The sequence below is a fragment of the Centroberyx affinis genome, unplaced genomic scaffold, assembly GCF_046629955.1.
Source record: "Centroberyx affinis isolate AG114_WGS23_722 - 3 ecotype Tasmania unplaced genomic scaffold, CSIRO-AGI_Caff_v1 ptg000067l_1, whole genome shotgun sequence".
Taxonomy (NCBI): Eukaryota; Metazoa; Chordata; class Actinopteri; order Beryciformes; family Berycidae; genus Centroberyx; species Centroberyx affinis.
The window spans coordinates 46,640-61,956 of record NW_027278778.1 but is presented as its reverse complement, the minus strand read 5'-3'; positions in this window follow the sequence as shown (position 1 = coordinate 61,956).

Sequence of the window (15,317 nt, the reverse complement as noted above, 5' to 3'; positions counted from 1 at the left end):
AAGCCCAAACATAGACAAAACCACTGGTTTCATCTTTAACAATGTGTTGTATTTTAAAAGCTTGTTATATTATCCATTGTGTCAAATCTCCATCTGCAAAGTAACTAAAGCTGTCAAATAAATGTAGTGGAGTAGAAAGTACAATATTTCCCTCTGAAATGTAGTGGAGTGGAAGTATAAAGTAGCATCAAATGGAAATACTCAAGTAAAGTACAAGTATCTCAAAATTGTACTTAAGTACAGTACTTGCGTAAATGTACTTAGTTACTTTCCACCACTGCAAGGTACATACCACTTAGCATAACAGTTGTTTCCAAAAATACTATATATTCAAATTCTGCTCCATCACTTGACTGCTGTTGAGCACTTGCAGTAGATGATATTCAGTTAAATCATTATTCCAAAAGCAGTTTACTATGACAAAGAGTCATAGCCCCCCGCCACACACACACACACACACACACAGCAAGAGAGACATAGACATGGATCCTTTCTATTCACCTCCTTAGATAAAAATGTTATCTAGGAGTTGGTTGGTAGAGGTATGATCAGCGTGAATTTTGAGAACATTTCAAGTAAATTTGTATCAGTGTACTGTGTATTTCAGTACCTCCAATTGCAGCTTACAGTCTGCACCTCAACCTCATAGTCAATGTCTCATTTCAAATCCAATATGCTGGAGTACAGACAAAAAAAAAAAAAAAAATGTCACCGGCCAGATATTTCCAGACTGCAGTGTCAAGTCCCAGTCCACTGCAAGAGGAAAATGCACACATCCATCTCTTAATTACTGGAGGAAACATCAGGTCATACTCTCATAAACATTCAACTACATCAGTGGCTATCAGTATCTCATTATGAGCGCTGATAATAACAGTAACTACCTTGCATCTTCTGTTTCTGTTCCGGATTGCATGCATTATTTTTTGGAAACTGTCTCGTTCATTACTCCTTTTGCTGTTCTGCAGACTTGATAAAACCTCAATTTGGGAGCTATTAAACCAGTTTTCTTCCATGTTTAGATGTAGATGTCTCCATTTCATTTCTGTTTTCTTCTCTAGCGGAATGCATGGCTGCCGGAAGCTCGATGGCAGAGGTGCAGACAGAAGAGGGGATCTCGGAGCCAGTAGCTTTGCCCCAGTCTGCCCCTGATATCAACATGGATGCTGGTGAGATAGCTTCGGACTGAGGGATGTTAACAACAAAGCACTGAAACTCTGAAACTGTATTAGTATTAGTATAATTAGTACTGCACAGTATGCTTTTTATCATAAAAGGTGATTCCACTTTTACCATGTGATATCTGTGTGTGTGTGTGCTGAATGTTGAAATAAGTGTTGTCTGCTGTGATTGTTTTTAAGCTGCAAAACAAATCGCCTCAATGAGGACATTAAAGTTTTCTATTCTTCTATTCTCAGGTTCCATATATTGGAAGCAGAATGCCTGCAAGGTTTTTACCATAGAAAAGCAAGATTTTGCTGAGTTCCAAGGCAGCAAGAGGAACAAGAGTACAAGAACAAGGTACAATACCAACCTTTGTACTATATACTATTCTCACCTAGTCAATACTAAAGACTACTGAAGAATGTGAATTATCTTGTTGTACAACATATAAATATCTAGGTTTTACTTTATATTAATTTCTGAGTTATGAGGCAGGTGTCAATCTCTTTCAGAATCTGCAGGTAGGGCTCTGGGAGGAGTTGTGAAGAAGATGAATTGTGTGGAAAGATCTTGGATCTGGGGATTTAAAGAGCATGCCCAATGTAATGTAATCCAAAACAGAGCCACAGGCTTACCCCAACTCTAGCCATTAATGGAGATATGGGCTGGGAGCCATGTACTGTAGTTTAAGGGCAACATGCTGCGGCTGTGGAATAGATTGGTTCGCATGTCTGAAGACAGACTCACAAAGAAAATGTTTCAATGGGATGTTCCACATAAGTTCTCTTGGGCTAAAAAAGTGGTAGGTATTTTTAAGGAGGCTGGTCTTAGTTATATTTTCAGATGTTTGGACAAAGCCTAAACTTAAGACATACAGTCTCATTAAGCACCAGTTTGCACCTGAACCATATGTTACTCACAATCTAACGAAAGGTTAAAGATCATTATGTGCACAGTTAAGATCGGGCACATTACCTCTCGCTATTGAAACTGGACGATACATGAATTCAATCAGGAGAGACTAGGATGAATGCTCAAATGAAAAACTTTATTCATGACAGGAAACATGATGGAAACTTTGGACTCCTCCCATCCGTGAAGTTAGGAGTACATCCGGGATGGACGTAGGAATCGGGAGGCTCTGTCCCCCTGGGGAGTTCCTCTGGAGCCTGGACCCTGGTGGTGATGGGGTGGAGGAGGGATGAAGGTAAGCACAGCGACTGGAATGACAGCAGCATACGGCATAGATCTGAGAGAAGGGCAATAGCATAGTAGGTGACGTGTTTATACTCCCATCAATTAAGACGAGTGACTCTTTGAAAAAGAGTGGGAAGTGACGGCTAACTCTGATTGGTTCTCTGGAAAAAGAGGGAAAGTGTTCACCAACTCTGATTGGGTAAAGAGAAAGCATGAATGAATGATAAGTAGTCTTCCTGATTGAAATTGTGTAATACTTCACTACTCCGGAGGGAGAGCGACTGTGTTCACTCTGTCGTTTAAATGAGATTGAAAATGAAATTCACTTTGTTTTATTGCCCTCTATATAATGAGTTGAGAATTGAGTTGTGTGATAAGCTAATTCATTGTGATTTATTTCTGATAGAAGACAGTCAAAGACTTGAATACCTGTTTAGAAACTATGACTTTGACACTGCCCGATACATGGAAGGAATCCTTATTTATTTTGAATCCTGAATGACATATTGGATACCATGATACCAAACTCCTTTGAAAGTGAATTGTAGATGGATAACATGTACTCTATGTTGTGATCACTGTACGTTTGTTTGATAACTCTGTTTCATTTACAGTGTCTTGGAAGCCTATGTGGGCTGGGCACCAGTATGGTGTATGACACTATAATAAAATGAAATCAATCAATCAATCACTAAATCTGATAATGACAATTGCATTGTATCTGTCAAGTGGGAAGGATGATGAGACCTCAGGCCTGCAGGACGTCTGTGACAGGATAGAGGAGGTGGTGCTGGCTTCTCAGGACCTTCAGCAAGTAATCTCAGCTATCAAAGAACTGTCTGAGATGTCCATCAGTTCAAGGACTACCAACACCTTGACTGAAGTCCATGTGGAGAAAGTAAAAACAGCTTTCACCTGCTTGGTGTGCAAGGGTAAGGACTGTATAGACTATTTGATTGCAATATTCTTTAAATCAGTAAATCAGTCTAATACATGGGGGTGTGCAAAATAATGTAAACACTTGTTGGTGTTATACATAGTTGGTGTTAACCAGGACATGATTGTAAGAAGACATCTAGTGGGTTACATGAACATTATTGTGTAAAAAGCATTTTCTATGTAGATTTTGTATGTTGATTAATGTTCATGAGGTGGAATGATGTTTCATCCCTCCTATATAATTTCAGATGCTGGTAGTATTTATGGAACAGACTCTACCAGCATCTGAAATTATGTAGGCAACACCATTCCACCTCATGAGTTAATCAACACATGGCCAAATATACATTGAAATTGCCTTTCAGACAATACTGTTTATGTAGCACTGTAAATATGGGGCATTGGGGGTCTTGGACAGCAGGAAAGAAGTCATTAAAGATAATTATGTAGTGGTTAGCACTGCCCATGCCGTATTGGAGGATGAGAGTACCCCAACAATACAAGGACAAGGCAGGTGTCAATCTCTTTCAGAATCTGCAGGTAGGGCTCTGGGAGGAGTTGTGAAGAAGATGAATTGTGTGGAAAGATCTTGGATCTGGGGATTTAAAGAGCATGCCCAATGTAATGTAATCCAAAACAGAGCCACAGGCTTACCCCAACTCTAGCCATTAATGGAGATATGGGCTGGGAGCCATGTACTGTAGTTTAAGGCATAAGGGAAACATGCAGCGGCTGTGGAATAGATTGGTTCGCATGTCTGAAGACAGACTCACAAAGAAAATGTTTCAATGGGATGTTCCACACAAGTTCTCTTGGGCTAAAAAAGTGGTAGGTATTTTTAAGGAGGCTGGTCTTAGTTATATTTTCAGATGTTTGGACAAAGCCTAAACTTAAGACATACAGTCTCATTAAGCACCAGTTTGCACCTGAACCATATGTTACTCACAATCTAACGAAAGGTTAAAGATCATTATGTGCACAGTTAAGATCGGGCACATTACCTCTCGCTATTGAAACTGGACGATACATGAATTCAGTCAGGAGAGACTAGGATGAATGCTCAAATGAAAAACTTTATTCATGACAGGAAACATGATGGAAACTTCCCATTCGTGAAGTTAGGAGTACATCCGGGATGGACGTAGGAATCGGGAGGCTCTGTCCCCCTGGGGAGTTCCTCTGGAGCCTGGACCCTGGTGGTGATGGGGTGGAGGAGGGATGAAGGTAAGCACAGCGACTGGAATGACAGCAGCATACGGCATAGATCTGAGAGAAGGGCAATAGCATAGTAGGTGACGTGTTTATACTCCCATCAATTAAGACGAGTGACTCTTTGAAAAAGAGTGGGAAGTGACGGCTAACTCTGATTGGTTCTCTGGAAAAAGAGGGAAAGTGTTCACCAACTCTGATTGGGTAAAGAGAAAGCATGAATGAATGATAAGTAGTCTTCCTGATTGAAATTGTGTAATACTTCACTACTCCGGAGGGAGAGCGACTGTGTTCACTCTGTCGTTTAAATGAGATTGAAAATGAAATTCACTTTGTTTTATTGCCCTCTATATAATGAGTTGAGAATTGAGTTGTGTGATAAGCTAATTCATTGTGATTTATTTCTGATAGAAGACAGTCAAAGACTTGAATACCTGTTTAGAAACTATGACTTTGACACTGCCCGATACATGGAAGGAATCCTTATTTATTTTGAATCCTGAATGACATATTGGATACCATGATACCAAACTCCTTTGAAAGTGAATTGTAGATGGATAACATGTACTCTATGTTGTGATCACTGTACGTTTGTTTGATAACTCTGTTTCATTTACAGTGTCTTGGAAGCCTATGTGGGCTGGGCACCAGTATGGTGTATGACACTATAATAAAATGAAATCAATCAATCAATCACTAAATCTGATAATGACAATTGCATTGTATCTGTCAAGTGGGAAGGATGATGAGACCATCAGTTCAAGGACTACCAACACCTTGACTGAAGTCCATGTGGAGAAAGTAAAAACAGCTTTCACCTGCTTGGTGTGCAAGGGTAAGGACTGTATAGACAATTTGATTGCAATATTCTTTAAATCAGTAAATCAGTCTAATACATGGGGGTGTGCAAAATAATGTAAACACTTGTTGGTGTTATACATAGTTGGTGTTAACCAGGACATGATTGTAAGAAGACATCTAGTGGGTTACATGAACATTATTGTGTAAAAAGCATTTTCTATGTAGATTTTGTATGTTGATTAATGTTCATGAGGTGGAATGATGTTTCATCCCTCCTATATAATTTCAGATGCTGGTAGTATTTATGGAACAGACTCTACCAGCATCTGAAATTATGTAGGCAACACCATTCCACCTCATGAGTTAATCAACACATGGCCAAATATACATTGAAATTGCCTTTCAGACAATACTGTTTATGTAGCACTGTAAATATGGGGCATTGGGGGTCTTGGACAGCAGGAAAGAAGTCATTAAAGATAATTATGTAGTGGTTAGCACTGCCCATGCCGTATTGGAGGATGAGAGTACCCCAACAATACAAGGACAAGGCAACCCATATAATTTACCCAAATGTTTACATTATTGTGTGCACCCCCTGTATGTTCTGTAGCTGACTGTTATATGACATTTTATACCTTACAGCAGTGGTTCTCGACCTTTTTCAGACATGGACCCTTAATTTAGTCCACATTAGGGCCACAGACCCCCATTTGATGAGAATTTGTCTCTCTGACCTAAATCTGAGAATATTTTTTATTGTTAGATATGATTTTGTCCAGAATTCCATGACTATCTGTGGAGTAGGTACAGAGATTTCTGTGAAACTATGTAAAATGGTCATTCTACATTCTTTAATCGTGTTAACGTATTGTAAATTAAGTAGATGGTTTACTACATTATTATTGGACTAAATGTGATCTTGGTGTGAGGATACTGTCTTAGCCTGCTGGTTGGAACCAATTGTCATTGCCCAATCAAAAGAGAATTTGTAGATTATTGCATCATAAAGCTATTGTGGAACTAATGCATCAGGTGTGCTAGATGTGGATTTTTCTCATTTTACTGTTGCAACTGGTTAAGGTAAGTCAATGGTTTTCTTCTTTAATGTAGCATCACTGGACCGTAGATACTTTTATCTAAGGTCCAGTGATGCTGAACCAGAGGTGGAAAGAAAGGTGAAATATACCTTTAGTGGTGTAACGTTAGCCTACATTACTAAATGATGAAAATGTAGCCTAATAGGCTGTGTTTAGACAAGTACTTCCTAAACTTAAAACTATGCTCGAGACGCCCTAGATGCTAATTAAATCATTCCAGTCATTGTAAATGCTTCTAAAAGGCAATGAAAACGATCTGAAAGGGGGAAAAAACGAAAACTACAGAGTTAATTTTGGAATTGAACTAATCTCCTCATTAAAGCCAGCGTTGTTTCTTCCTATGCAATTAGGGCCGCAGTGGTAGAGCCTGGAACACGTTACTCCAGAAAAAACGCAGAGCAAAAAACAAAACGTCGTTCTACTTGGCTAACATCAGCCCCCAACATGCAGTTAAACTTATTAGCCTACTTAACACTGTTATTGTATTAGAACTATAAACTGCTAACTTAAAAGGGAGGTAGGTAGGTCGGGAGTTGTAGGTGTGTAGGTAGTTAGGGATAGATAGATAGATAATGAGGTTTATCTATCTTAAATGATGGTTTTAGGGCAGTGATAGGCAAACACAATATTTTATCTGAATGTAAAATGACATGATAAATGGATGATAGTCTAATTAAAAGGACTGAAAGTAGTAGGGATTGAAAGTAGCAACCTCTGTTCTCTCTTTTCTCCCTATTTTCCTCTCAGCTTTCTGCGCAAAGAGAAATAGTTCATGCAAGACGCGATGGAGAATTCACCTCCGGGTCACCCCCTGGCCCCTCCTCCCCTCCCGGGCTCCAGCGGCTGCTGCGGCAGGTCCAATAACTATTTGGAACTGGACGAGCTGGGAGCGGGGGCCTTTGGAACAGTGGCCCTATGCTTGAAACAGGACACCGGCGAGAATGTGGCTGTAAAGACCATAAGAAACGCACAGCGACGCAGCATCGCCCTAAGAGAGGTGGGCTACTTTATTGATTTTAATGTTTACACTCAGATTTCGCCTTAGCCATTTAAAATTTACTATGTAACACATGAACTGTGTTTTGATAACATAAGCATGTCAAACTTGTCATGTGCTCCCAGGTGTCCATGCTGCAAAAGCTCAGTGGTTTGGACCCTGAGAAATGCCACATCGTGAAATTTCATGAGTTCTTCTTTACGGAGTCTGGCACTAGTCTGGTGTTCGAGGCGTTGGACATCAGCCTGGACGAATACATGGAGCTCAGAGAATTGGCCCCTCTGCCTTTAGATGACATCAGACCCATCATCCAACAGGTACAGATACTAATCAGATAGAAAGCCAAATTCAAATGTTCAGCTGTGGCACACGCTCTATATTTTATCACCGACTTTGTACTTGCAGCTGGCCACAGCCTTCGACGCCCTGAAGAGCGTCGGAGTGATCCACACTGATCTGAAACCGGACAACATCATGCTGGTGGATCATCTGAGGAAGCCCTTCAAGGTCAAGCTGATTGACTTCGGCTTGGCCATTGAGACGAGCGAAGTCGAGACTGGCGCTCTTATTCAGCCCCTTAGCTGGAGGTGAGGTCTACAGAAACATGGATCACTCCTCTACAGGAGTGTGTAGTTTCTCAGTTCTACTGTAAATAAGTAGCAGAGTGTGTGTTTCCTGTCCATACTTGTTAGGACAAATGATGCATTCAGGGCTCCATAATTCTCAGTTGCTGGGACAACCTTGTACTGACGCTGTGCATTCTTGTTTTTGAGGGATTCTGCCATCTCCTATGTTCTATTCTTTTTCTTCAGAACATGACAATGTTTTGCATTTTGTGTGTTGCTGTTCTTCCACACTCAGGTCTCCGGAAGTCATTTTGGGTCTGCCATTTTCAGAGGCTATTGACATGTGGTCGCTGGGCTGTGTGATGTCCTACATGTTTCTTGGCGTTCGACTCTTCCCTGGGATGTGTGAACATGATGTGGTCAGTACCTTACTATAGCTGGATTCGTAATACATCTAGTTCTGCTGCATCCACATATACTCTTCCTGAAAGGCCAGGCTCAGTTCACTATGTAAAGGATGACTGGGTCTAGATGTTCATTATTGATTACAGTAGCTATTATAAGAGCAGCAGATGATGATCACAATAGACAAATCACCAAATGTGTATGAAGTCTTGATAGTCTAGAAAGATGATGCTGTGTTTTGTTTCCAGATGCGATTCATTGTTGACCTCCTGGGTCAGCCTGCAGACCATCTTCTGGACGCTGGGCTAAAAACAAAGCAGTTTTTCAGCAGAACTCCTTTCTTTGTTTGCAACCAACGCTGGATGCTCCAGGTACCACAACGCCCCTTCTTTGGCTATCATTTTCTCTTCAACATTTTCCTCTCTGTTTAAGATTATTTGTAGTTATAAAACAGTAAATACACTAAAGTGATTAAGAGGTATCTCAAATAGACTTTATGTTCTTTTAGATTCCAGACATGCTGTTCACAGACACCAGGCGCTACAAATTCCAATCTCTGGATGGACTGAAGGAGGTAGGTGGTCAAGTAGGTGGAAGCTGCTGAAAAGACAAGACATAGCATTGGCTGAATTTGTGACTTTCACCGACTCCCTTTTCATCAGTCAGGATGATGATTTGTCTGATTTTCTGTTGGAATTTGCTTGTCTCCAAATTTAGGAGAGCCTGGGTGAAGAGAACAGTGCCGAGGACAGAAGGGAGTTTGTTGATTTACTGAAGCAAATGCTTCAGGTGGATGCCGGGATGAGGATTACCCCCAGTGAAGTCCTCGCCCATCCATTCATTACAATGAGCCACCTCAACAGCTCCCGCCACAGATCTCAGTAAGTGTCTTTCTGTGTTGTGTGGCGTGCGTGCAAGTCCTTATATTTCTGCTTTGCGTATAGGTTATCAGACAACAACAGGCACTGTCTGTAATAATTTATAAATTGATCAATTGGTTCATTGATTGACACACTTTGTTCAGTGGTAAGTCCTGTTTCCTGAGTATAACAGTGTGAGTTTGTGGTTTGGCAGCTGTGAAGCTCTGCGCCCTGCCACCACCGAGCAGAGAGACGGTGAGACTGTGGATAAAGAAAAGTCTCAGCCTGCAGCCCTGGAACCCAGCAGGAACCAGGCCCAGGCTAGATCCCAAGACCAGAAGAAGACCAAGGCTGATGACTGGTAGGTGTTGGTCCATTTTTCTATTTGCCTGCTGCTGCTAGATGTGTGTAGAGGCCACAGTTGCTTTATTATAAGATTCAAACCTTTTCATGTTGCTGAATCCATTGCTGAACTGATGAATGTACCTGAACAACAGATTTGAGGGAGTAGTATATGTTAACTGCATGTGTTTTCATTTGTCAGCACTGGTAGAACTTCCACAACGCCACAGCCACATGTCATCTTGGTCCAGCCCATGCCCATGCAGGAGGATGGGGCTACAAAAGAGCAGAGTGACAACCACCAAATTCGGTAAGATTATTTCCTCTGATCACTCCAGTCATCCCTCAGATAAGGGTGGAAGAGGGAAATGGACAAGTTAGGCCATAATGTGAGCAGATAGGGAATATGTGCATTTATGTGGGAAATTTGCACAATTGTTATAAGGCGTTGTGACAAATAACATTTTAAGGAATAGTATGTGAACAGTGTTTTGTCCGCCACTATTAGGGCAAGCATGCCCACTAACACCAAGTTACTCCTAACAAGATGAGATCATTTTCCCTCTACTCTGGTAAAGAACTTGTATGGACAAACAGTGACTGTGTGTGTGTGTGTGTGTGTGTGTGTGCGTGTGTTTAGCCCCCAGACTGCTCTAAACAAGACCTCCAGCTGTCCTGAGATTGTGGGTGATAGTAGTATCAAGTTGGAATCTGTCACTGAAACTGACATGGCTGCTGCTGACATGTCTCTGAAGTTGGAGTCTGTCACTGAAGCTGACATGGCTGCTGCCGTGTGTCTCAGTGAATCTGCCATGGCTGTTGCCGTGCCGCTCAAGTTGGAGTCCCTCAGTGAACCTGACATGGCCACTGCCATGACTGAGGCGACTCCCTCACTGAACGCCACAGAGGTAGGAATCACCGCTTGCTGAGTGTGATTCATATATTAGCAATATTGAACAGTAGAAAAATGGACTCAACCAATAATGAATGGGATTATTGTTAATACTAACAACTTCTTCTCAGGTCTCTGACTCTGTGGACACCACATCGGTTCCCCTGAGCAGCGCTGCTGCAGCCGCTGCTCTGAACCAGATGGACCACCTGGACAACAACAAGTCCTCTCACACCACATCTGGTAGGAGATATTCACCTCCACTTGTGTCTGAATTACCAAGTCCTTCCACACTGAAGTTAATTGCATTAAAGGATAACGCTGGTGTTTTTTAATGCATTTCTTACCGTCTTACTGTCTTTTAAAAAAAAAATGTTACCACGAAAAGTCAGGCTGTTGTAGTTATTACCAAATCAAATTCAAATGGGAACGAATTCTTCATTACGCCGGGGACTATTTTCGGTGCTACGGAACTACTTTCTTGAGATGGAAAACGTGTTTACAGCCGGCTTATTAAGTTGTTTGAGGTGCATCGTGATGATGAAATATGCTGCCAGAGCAGCAGCATGGCTCTGTGACAGGTTTTTAATATTTTTTTCTAATACAATGGAGTTCTATGGCTGCTGGGACATGGCTGCATTGGGCACCGGCTACATGGACGAGACTTGTTGGCAAAACAAAATCATTGCTGCTTTTGTTATTTTCATAGGATTTGTTGACGGTAAGAAATGCATTAAAAAACACCGGCCTTATCCTTTAAGGTCGGATGAGGCATTGACTGTGTTCTTTTGATTTTCAGAGGTCAGCCAGCCCAAGAAGAAGAAGAAGAAGAAGAATGGAATCCGGCGCTTCTTCTCCAGAATGATGAAGGCACTTCGCAACAGCTTTGGGCGCAAGGACAATGATGTGGAGTGAAGCTTACTATGAAGGTTTTTTAGCTACACACCTGAGAACTTGCGTGACGGATTTTACACTCAGAAAACACTCTGAAGTCACAGAAAAGGTCAATATTTGAAATAGGCTATCGCTACAAGCCGCAGCAATGTCAGGGTTCATGCCCATAACAGCTAATGTTGGGAGAAGTCACATTTAGCTATTAAATTAGTTTGACTTGGTGATTCCATTAAAAAACATTTACATCAAATGAGCTAAAGTCTAATAAGGGAACTTACCACTGGTGTCACACAGACAGGAGAAAAATGGACAACAAGCTTAACTTGCATATTAAGCACATTGCACATTTCCAAATAAATGGCACTTAGCTAACATTACCATAAAATGCGATCTTAGCTAACTGCCATGGACAGCGGTCTTCATTGGCAATGTGGAATGTACTTCATATGCAAGTTAGGCTTGGTGTCCATTTGTCTCTTTACTTACCACACCAGTCGTAACTTCCCTCATGAAACTTTAGCTCATTTGATGTAAATACTTTTAGCATCACCAAGTCGAAAACAAGCTCGATAGCGATATACTTGTGAGGCTGCCATTTTGTCCGATTCAATACTGGACAAAAAAGTCGATCTTTTCTGTGACGTCAGATTAAGAACACGGACGGCTCAGTATTTTTCTGAGTGTAAAATCCATCATGCAAGTTCTCAGGAGTTTTGCTAAAAACCTTCGTAGTTCTCTGTGTGGGCAGCACGGAGGCTCAGTGGTTAGCACTGTCGCCTCACAGGAAGGATACGAGTTCCTTTCTGTGTGGAGTTTGCATGTTCTCCCCGTGTTTGCGTGGGTTTCCTCCGGGTACTCCGGTTTCCTCCCACAGTCCAAAGACATGCAGATCAGGCTGACTCTTAATTGTCCATAAATCTAAATGCTGAGATAGCCTGCAGCACTCCTCCTCTTGCTACATATTGGGTAACGACTGGGACACATCACACGTTTCTGAAGCCCGATTTAGCAACAACTTGAGATCAGGCAGAGTCAGCGGTAGTCCAGGGTAGTTCTGGGTAGTCCAGGGTAGTCCCAGGTAGTCGCGTTGTTTGGTCGGACCTGTAATTGTTATGTGTGTTGAAGTGAAAGACTCAAATCTCTCTCCTATATGATCCCAATCGGCAATGTCACAATTAGATCAAACATGTTTGATTTTATCGGGGCTCGTCTTTGCATGATCGTGTGGTTTGCGCTCGTCAGTGACTCGCATCATAGCGGCAATTTTCAACAGCCAATGAAAATGGAGATTGCGACAGACGCGGCAAGAGGGAAAAAAGACGTAAGTGTAAACGCAAGATCCCACGTGCACGATGGCTAAGCCGGGACAGAAAAAGACATCTGAACGTGTTCTCAGTCTTTTTTCCATGCAAATTGCAGCACAAACTATATTTGCTGCGAGCCTTATGGGCTGCATGTGTGTTTTGGTATCAAAATATCGCAGAACAAGAGTCTAACAGCCCCGTGACGTTGAATTCTCATAGAAAATCAAACTTGGGTCTCCTGATTAAGAGTCTGCAGTCTAACTCCCTGCAGCACACTTTCACCCACATGACCATAATGTGGTGAACAGAGTGACAGAGCCACCGACCGATCCATAGAGCCCCTGCTTTCACTGGGCTTAAAATACATTCTCGCCAGTGCAGGTGTACCATGAAAAAAAACATTCTCGTGTAGAACTGTGGCCGCTTATTCTCAGTCTTTTGTATACGAGCTATGGTCTTTTGATTTGTGCTCCTCAGAGACAGCCATGATGTGTGTGTGCATCACAAGAGACTGGACATCTGCAAATTTCAGTTGGTAAATGTGCGCTGCTCAATCCTTTCATTGTCATCTATGATTGGAAAAATCTTTTAATGTGTCCCCAGCTTAAGGTGGCCAATGGGTCAAACCAAAAGTCAGTATAGCCCTTTAACCCTGAGGAGGAATAAATGTAAAAGAAAATGAATGAATTAATTAATTCTCCCTTCAAAAATAAACCCATTCATTCAAAAACTAATTCAGAGTTGTCCTGTTGTCAGTATTTTATGTTTTCACAGGAGAGTATATTCACTTCTGCTAGTTTTACTTATAGAGTGCACATGCAACACATACACACACACACACACACACCATAGTTTTGAGGCGACTTATCAATTGAGTGCTTCAGCCTACAGCTATGCAGCAGGGCAACACTTAGAAGCATAAATTGATGATCAGAAGCTAAATGATCACCAATCTATGCATTTTAGTTCTGCAAGGATCTCAGTTCAAATGAAACAGATCATCAATATTTGTAGACCTGCAGCAGCAAGTAGTAATGGGAAACATAAAAGAAAAATAGCATATAAAGAACAATAGAGCAAGTAAACATACGCAATGGAGTAAATGTATGAATAAAAATTTGCAAAATAGCATCAGTAGTATCAGCATATATCAACATTGTATATATATAACAATGAGAGAAGTATGAAAACAGAATATATGGAGGATGTGCAGAAATGTGCTTGTATTCACAATGGATCTATGCAGATGTGTGTTGAGTAAACTATACACCTTCCAGATATATTCACTTCACTTTACAGGTGTAGGTAATATGTATAGACAAGCAGCTTTGGGTATGTGTGGGTATGTAGAAGGAGGAACCCTTAGTGACATTAAGGCACATGTAAAAAATTGAACACTCTCATGATCAGAACATATTTTATACATTTATACTGAAGATGTATGGACAGTGCCAGCAGCACCATATAAATATGAAGCATATGTGATGCATGATATTTGGTACAGAAAAAAAACAGAACTGCTGGCAAGGTTATTACACAAACTTTCTACCATTGACACGCTGTTATCTTGTCCAATGTGAAAACACCCCAATTAAAATAGAGCTTTTTTTTTTTTTTTTTTTAGAGCTTTGTTTAAATAAAGTAACACTGCACTTTTGCATAGCCGGTGAAAATGTATTAAGGTTTTGATATTAAAACCTTCATCAGAGAGACATGCAGACACAGGAGACAGTATATAGTCTACTGGTGCAATCGCAAACAAGTTAAAAGTTCAAGTAATTAGGACATATAAATACATACACAATCTTCATGGAATATAGAAATGTACAAAAATATCCTACTTGCTTACTTACTATGCATTGCATAAACAGTGGTCATATTAAACAAACAAATTGACATAGTAAAGAGAAAACGTAGGGCTTTTTTATTCTATTCTTACATTACATGTCATGTAGAATTGTGGGAAAGAATCTTTTCCTTATCATTTTGGCATCCTCACATCTATTTTCTTGTATCTCTGACAGATCCCTGTGTTCTAATATATAGGGTAAAGTTATGTTTATAGATTAACTTCCAATAAAGGAAATCAGACTATATCACAGGCAGTTTGGTTACATCGTAGTCAAACCGCAAAAGTAAGTCTATACCCCCGATTTTTTTTTTTTATTGCATTGGGAATGGTAAATCAAAATGAGTTGCCATGCCTCATAAATGAGTTTAACCACTTCAATTGAAGAACCCCATTCATGATGTCAAACTCTATTGCACTTACTCCCCCATCTTCATAACTTAATAACATAGCCTATCATTTTTTCTTAGACATTTGTTTCTCCAGATAAAACTGTTAATCTTATTTTTTTTTATTTTTTTTTATCATTTTAGACAAACCCTCCATTTTTTACAGTAAAGCCCTTCCAAATATGGTTATATCTCTCTGTAGCCAATGATTTCATATTGGTTTACATGACATTTTTCTGAATGTTAGCCTTTTCTCTTGATTCTTTATCTTTGCTGAAAAAGATACCCAAATACTTAACTTCACCTGTACTTAACTTTTCACCTGTATGTTATATGATAGTTGTAATGGTTGATCATAAGGCCAATAGCTCACATTTGTTTAAATTTAATTGTAGACCTGCTGCTTTAG